Source organism: Amblyomma mixtum, chromosome 5, assembly GCF_055824585.1.
Source record: "Amblyomma mixtum isolate Tamu chromosome 5, ASM5582458v1, whole genome shotgun sequence".
Taxonomy (NCBI): domain Eukaryota; kingdom Metazoa; phylum Arthropoda; class Arachnida; order Ixodida; family Ixodidae; genus Amblyomma; species Amblyomma mixtum.
The window spans coordinates 79,357,023-79,364,243 of record NC_143016.1 but is presented as its reverse complement, the minus strand read 5'-3'; the positions used below and the strand labels follow the sequence as shown (position 1 = coordinate 79,364,243).

Sequence of the window (7,221 nt, the reverse complement as noted above, 5' to 3'; positions counted from 1 at the left end):
AACTCTTCAGCGCTATGCTGATTGTTTTGTTCCCCACGGTTTTATGCAATCCAAATCAGTCATGGCCAAGACTTTATAACCACCGTTTTCAGAGACTTTTTGCTGATTTCTTTGGGATTTGTCTTGTGAATCTCTGAGCAATGATAACCTTTTCAGGCCTGTAAGTGTTGGCGGCCTTGGTATAATTCACTTGTATGTCTGATATAAAAATTCAAGTTTCAAGTGCATTCTTGCAAGACAATTTAGTTCGTGTTTTACCGAACCTTACTGTGCCTTCTAATCCTTCTCATCATCCGTGTTTTGAGTCTGATGCATGAGGTGTACTTGGCTGTTTCGTTTCTACACTGAGTTCATTTTTTCACTGTCGAGGAAATGGTTATATAAGGATTTAATTTATATACTGTTGCCTCCGTCCATGTACCGCTATGTGCATTTTGCTTTACAGCGACATCACGTACTCAAAAGAGTCCGTAAAATGCATTTCTCACCGTGTGCAAACACATTCGTCTACAGGTTACACACCAGAACATTTCTTGCTAAAACATGGTTAAACAATTTGCGAATTCACCAGGCACCCTTCCCCTGTGGTCACGCTTCACCACACAACCGCCAGCTATATACTCGTGCTTCGTTACTTAGCTACGCTATATATTTCACTCTCATTTATACACCTTATTAAGCTATATTCCTATCTACGCTAAATACGCTAGAAGCCGCCGCGGTTGCTCAGTGGTTATGCCACCCGGCTGCTGGGCCAAAAGATGGAAACAAGTGGGCGCAAATCTAGCGGGGCACAGAAAAATAGAAGACGTAGGACACGCGCCGTTCACACAACTGGCTTATTGGAAAAAAAGCGCATTCGCTTAAATACAGCGACACAACAGCCAAAGTAAAAAAAACTCAAAGGTAATCCATCCTACTGCACAAAAGCAAAAACAAAAATTAAGACCCTCGCAAATATCCTCTTTCTTTTTTGTCAGCCATATCATTGGCATGCTTACACTGTTACCGTACGAGGCAATGTAGTATGCTTGCATCACCTCTCTGGTGAGTTGAAGCAGCTGACGGAACAAAACTTTTGTTTCCTAAACAAAGGTGGTGGTGGTGGTGAAAACATTTATTTGGAAGGAACAGGAGGTATGTTCGGATCAGCCCGTAAGAGAACAATCCTTACAAACACTAGGTGGAGGTCCCTAGTTTGAGACTCAGTGGCGGTGGCCGCCGCCCGGGCACGCCAGCAGTCCCTGCATTCCCGACCGTACTGAGCTACTCCAGACGACCTGTTCTTCTTATGCTGTTTAAGGTGGACGTTAAGACAGCGCCCAGTCTGGCCTATATATACTAGCCCACAGAATAAGGGAATTTGTAGACCACATCACACTGACACTGCACAAACTCCATTCTGTTTGATCCTGCAAGTGTGGAAGTCATGATTAGCTTTTTCTATCCTTTTTGCACAAGGGGGAATAACCTACTTAATCTTATGGGCGCGGAAACAGCTACATTGACACCACATTTTTTGGGACGACGTACGGCAATAGTTTAAGCACGCCATCGATATCGCTAACAAAAAAAAAATAAATAGGATATCTCCGGAGATCTTAATTTTTGTTTTTCCTTTTGCGCTGTAGAACTGACTACCCATTGGGTTTTCTTTTTTTTAGACTTGGGTTGTTGTGTGGCTGTATTCGAGAAAACGCTTATTTTTAAGAAACCAGTCGTGAAAACGGCGCGTGTCCCGTGTTGTCTGTTTCTTCGTGGCTCGTTTAGTTTGCGCCCACTTATTTTCATCATGAACGGCCTTCAACTAGCCCAACTTTCCATCTTATTGACCTGAAAGACCCGCATTCGTTACCGGCCGCGGCGGTCAAATTTCGATGGAGGCGAAATTCTAGAGGCCCTTGTGCTGTACGATGTCAGTGCACATTAAAGAACCCCAGGTGGTCAAAATTTCTAGCGCCCTTCACTACGACGCCCCTCGTAGCCTCACTCACTTTCGGGCGTTAAATCTCCACAGCACCCATCTATGTGTCTTCCTTCAGTCCTCGTCCAAGTTCGCGCTGTTCTTCAGGAAAGAAGCCAAAAACTAAATATTTTTGTCTTGAAACTCGTCAGTTCTTTCGTTGTTATCGCTCGAGTGACGACTGCTGTTGCCTGCTTAATCTATTCAGTAGAACGAAAGGTGTGAGAGGCACTGTTCTTATCAGCAGCCAAAGTGCTTCTGATAGGCATGTATGCAGATTTCCGACCACATTGTTTAAATATTGCCACGCGCCTAACGCGCCGCGCGGCCTCCGCGCTGAGTCGAAGACGACGACGAAGCGGCGGTGGGCTCTCGAGGCGCGCTTGTTCTGTTCGGTGTCCTGCAATGGCTCATTGCAGAAGTTGGTGACAATATTATCTAAGCGATCCTTTCACTCACACGATAATGAAGCTCTGCGATAAGGTGAACAAGGCCGCACACACCTCGCATATATGGCAGTGGAGTACCTTATCAGCGTCAAGCCCTCACTCAAAAAAGGAGAGTAGAGTAGACTGTGCTCGCTTCTAAACACAGAACGCGAGAGATGAGCGTATCAGAGCGCTGCGTTACAGGCAGCCATCACCTTGGTATCGGAACTTCCCTGCCGACAGCTTCACTCCTCAGGTAGGCAGCTACTCTCCTTCCATCTCTGTTTCATTGGCAGACTGAAACCAGTCACAGATTCGTAAGGCAGTTCTAAAGAATGAACCAGTGTTCGTGATCTAATTCGTCATTGCTAAAAATCTAAAACATAATGGTATTTTTCCAAGAAATTTCTTTCTGCTTTGATAGTATATGGTGTTTTGCTTACATCGCCGAGCTGCGTCTAGATAAAACTTCAGTTTTTCGATTTCCCCGCATTCCAGGTAATGCGTAGGGGAATGTCCTTGCGTTACTATAGCACGGACATGGCTAATGACTTTGAGCTCTAAAGATGACTTTAGGTTCGCCTCCTATCTGCTGAGAGATTATGCGCCCTTAATTGAAGCTTGTGAGAACCGGTTAAATGCCTCCAGGATATAGTACCATCTGTGCAGATAGCAAGTTCAAAATAACATGCATAGCGCATGCGGTGGAAAACTACATCGTTTAGGTGCCCGTTGACGCAGTTTGGTCGCCAGCTAGTCAGGTAGCAATGCAGTGGAAACCGCGATCATGGCGGAGTATTGCGTAACATCTACATAAGAAGTCGTTTCTAATCATGCATCTACTCCCGGTGACGAGGCTGATCGCTGGGACGTTCATGTTCCTGGTCTGTTGCAGAGAAACATTGAGCCACGACAGTTAACGGAGAGATGGCGTCCAAACGAGGGCCGGAGTACCAGATTGTGGATGGACTAAAGTATGCCCCAGAGTACAGACCAGAGAACTTGCGTAGTGCGCGAGCCTACGTGCCACAAGACGATGACCTGGTGATGGTGTCCTACCTCAAATGCGGAAATAACTGGCTGCAGCAAATCATTCTCCTCATTATCCACGGGTAATCACGATGTCGGCAATGGACTTATAACCGCCTTTTGCTTTGTTTTTGTCGCAGAAGTTAAAAACAAAGAGAGCAACATATGTTTCGAGGAAGTAAAGCTGTTTTGCTTTCTTCTTCTGCGAGCTTTTGCGTTCTAAACGAAAGAAGTCTTTGCAACCTTGACACCTTCATGTCCTGTAAAAGGCGGTGGTGTTTAACTGGAGCTTTTCTGCAGGCGAGCGATTTCCATTGGTTCAATGGGTAAAACATTAAGCGCACAAATGGTTGACGAAGAGTGGCGTCTTCTTACCTTATTTGGAGTGAGCGTCACTGTATACTGCCAACACATTAACAAAAAGAAGCACACATTCTGAGGATGTGTCGCAGCTCCCACTTATCAATTAACGAGCCTCGAAAGGCCAATTCGCTCTCAACAGTAACTTAAACGCATGTGAGTCGTATGCGCTTTGCATGCCATCTATAGGCCTCTGAGCAAACCTACTTCTGCTTTTTGCGCCCAGGGGAGAAAGCGCTGGCAACTACACCGAGTTCCACCGATGGTGCCCTTACCCAGAGCTGACGGGAGTGCGCTATGTCAACGAGATGCAGCCCCTCGTTTTTGGAAGACGCACTTTCCATACGACTACCAACCACAGAACCCCAAGGCCAAGTTCATTTACTTGACCCGCAATCCGCTAGACGTGTGCGTGTCTTTCTTCTACTACGCGCGGAGCGGCGGCTTGGCTTTAGGCTTCCCAGACGGGAGCTTCCACGATTTTGTGCATGCATTTGCACGTGGCGAAGTGGAACGCGGAGATTACATCGATCACTTGATCTCCTGGTATCGGCATCGAGAAGACAAGAACGTATTCTTCCTCACGTACGAGCAGCTCAAACAGGATTTCAGGAACACAGTCCTAGCTCTGGCGGGTTTCATGGGCGAAAAGTATCGCAGCGCTCTCGAGAATGACCAAGATTTTTACCGAAAGGTAGTTGAAAAAAGCAGCTTGGATTTCATGTCTAAACTCTGTTCTATTAGTCCGGAGGCTATTGAGAAACTAACAGAAAAAGATAGGCCTTTTATCGAAGCTGCTCAGCGTTACTATGAGTTAAACCACGAGAATAGAGAGGGGCCTGTACTCGTGAGGAAAGGAGTTATTGGCGACTGGAAGGCTCATTTCACACACGATCATCTGAACTTAATTCGCGAATGGATCGAGAGGAAGCAGGCAGCTGGGGTAATCCGTGAACTCTGGGGACACTTGGAGTTGGGCGGAATAGTGTGAGGAAGAAATATTAGGCGTGCCTGGCCAGGCGTTTCTGCTTTAAGGAGCGGCAATTCTGCTTGTGACGCTCAGCGCAGGACGCCCCGAACAGGCCTCTGACTTATTTATAATAAGTTTTCATTTTGTACCGAGCCAAGTCATAGGATGTTGTTTATAGAATGCGCTGCAAAGTGCCTATTAGCTGTGCAATGTGAAACTTCCAATTTGTGTCTTTCTTAACGGTTTTCATGGGCGAAATAGTTCGGGCCATTTATTTCTTGTATTCGCTAGGTTTTCTGAGCAAAACTGTAATTCGAGACTGTGGGGCTTAACGTCCCGAAGCGATGCATACGTACACCGTAGTAAAGGGCTCCGAATTAATATGAACCACCAGGTGTTCTCTTACGTGCATAGACATCACACAGCCCACAGGCGTTGTTGTATTTCGCATCTATCGCAATACGGCCGCCGCGGTCAGAGTTGTACTGGTGAACTTGAAATCAGCAGCTGAACTCCGATGCCGTTGATCCACAACTTTCGCTGTACTGTAAGGTGATGTTTATGAAATCACAAAATCACGAAATAAAATGAGGTTGACGAAAGACAATCTGCAATGGACTGAAGTTATTTATTTGTTCGAAAACATAGTGTAATCTCTCTGGCACCAAGTAGAGATATAAGGAGAATATACACTGGCGAACAAACACTAAGCCCTAATAGGCCCCCTTTTAAGGGTTTCCAGTATTTGGTTCTTAAACAAAAAAAAATTAAAATAATACCGTTAATGAGGTTTAGAGTGTTAGGAAGACATGTGCGCGCATACGAGAAAAGAAAAAGAAACCTCAACGCGTGGCCTGTTGGAGAATTGAGGAGAAAAAATGCTGCAGGTGATTCTGACTCGAACCAAGAACCTGAGGAAATGAGATGATAGCAGGTGGCCAGTTAGAAAATCTAATCAATTATACGCGAAGAGCTTTCACTCGTAGTGACGGAAAAGACCAGGCAACTAACCAGTAAGTATGTAAGCAACAAGGACGTAGAATAAACAGCTTTAAACGACAGGTAAAAAACGCAGAAGGTAAGAACTCGATTGATTCAATGGAAACGAAGCAGACTGTAGAATTATATAGAAACTGGAAAAGTTAAATCAAGGTACAATTGTTCTATGATCACTCAGGAGATAGCGTCCTACTCTTTGAAGCTAGAACAAGGTTTCTTATAATGCGAAGCTACAGAAAAAAGATATAGCGTAGAAGATGACACCTGTGCAATGTGTGGAGAAATCTGTGAATCAATTGAATACATTGTACTAGAACGTGGCGGCATCTACCCGAATATCGATGCAGGCACATTTAATCTCCCTGAGGCCCCAGTGGTTAAAGACAAGAAAGGCCACGTGAATGAATCTGTGGTAGAGGTACGGATAAAAATTTTGTTTAGAGCAAAATGAAGAATTTATTGATAGCACCGTTAGGTTTAACGGATCGCTTAAAGAATATAAAGAGAAAGCTGGCAGTCGCTTAGCTCAGCTAGGCCAGGATACACGTAGCGAAACCAGTTTCGTCTACTGACATTTCGGCAACTACACTCCATCGTTGTCGTTCAGCAGCTTGGCGGCGTCAGGCTGTCGTCCTTTCAGGTGGCTTTGGCCTTTCTCGCCTCGTTTTCGCGCTGTCGGCCGGCCTTGTACCGTGCGGCGACTTCTGGATCGGAAGACTCAATTTCACGCAGCCTGTACTGGTGCCGTGACGAGCACGGCCGCTCTCCTCCTTCCATGGTGCCCGTCTGAGGAGCGACCACATCGGTTCCGGCTTATATCCCAGCTGCGCGGAGCGCGACTCAACACATGCGCAGCGAGGCGCATAGCGAAATGGTCGGAACTCGGCGCAGCGGCTGCGGTAGAGCGTCGGCGCGCGGCGCACACATGTTGCTCCAGCGCAACTGGTTGCCATGGTAGCAGCGTATGCGCAGTAGTAACCTTTGCCCGGCACCGCGAAAGGCGCTTCTGCTTGCCAAGTGTAGCTTTAACTACAAAAAAGCCGGCCAAGGTGGCAACTGCCTCCACTCCATTTCAAAGGAGACGCGTTTACCGTCCGTCCGTCCGTCCGTCCATCCATCCATCCACAGAGCCAGAACACAGAACCGCAAAAGGAAAAACAAGGTGTGCTGCGTCCTATAACAATACGTTAAAAGAGAATCAGAACAATGTGAGCATCTCGCACACTTATTTCTTGAGTGCTTGGCTTGATCGTTACAGATGTGAGAACGCGGTTTTAGACCAGCTTGCTCAGAAAAGAATTAATGCTATTCAAAGGCATGGCCTGTGTACAGTAAGGAAATCTCCTTCATAAACACTGGCCCGGCAGAAGCCAACCACGGGTAATGGCATTCACTGCGAATCAACATTTACCCGCAGTGTATGTACTCGGTGGGGCTTATCACTGGGGTGATGATAATAGCGAAAGCCCGAG

General features: G+C 46.3%; 1 pseudogene across 1 annotated transcript; it reads left to right on the top strand.

Annotated features, from left to right (window-relative positions):
• Nucleotides 1–2,655: 2,655 nt before the first annotated feature.
• On the top strand, nucleotides 2,656–5,309 carry LOC149342767 (sulfotransferase ssu-1-like; annotated as a pseudogene). Its single transcript, XR_016282678.1, has 3 exons — nucleotides 2,656–2,780; nucleotides 3,287–3,503; nucleotides 4,007–5,309. The product of XR_016282678.1 is annotated as a sulfotransferase ssu-1-like (transcript).
• Nucleotides 5,310–7,221: the final 1,912 nt, after the last annotated feature.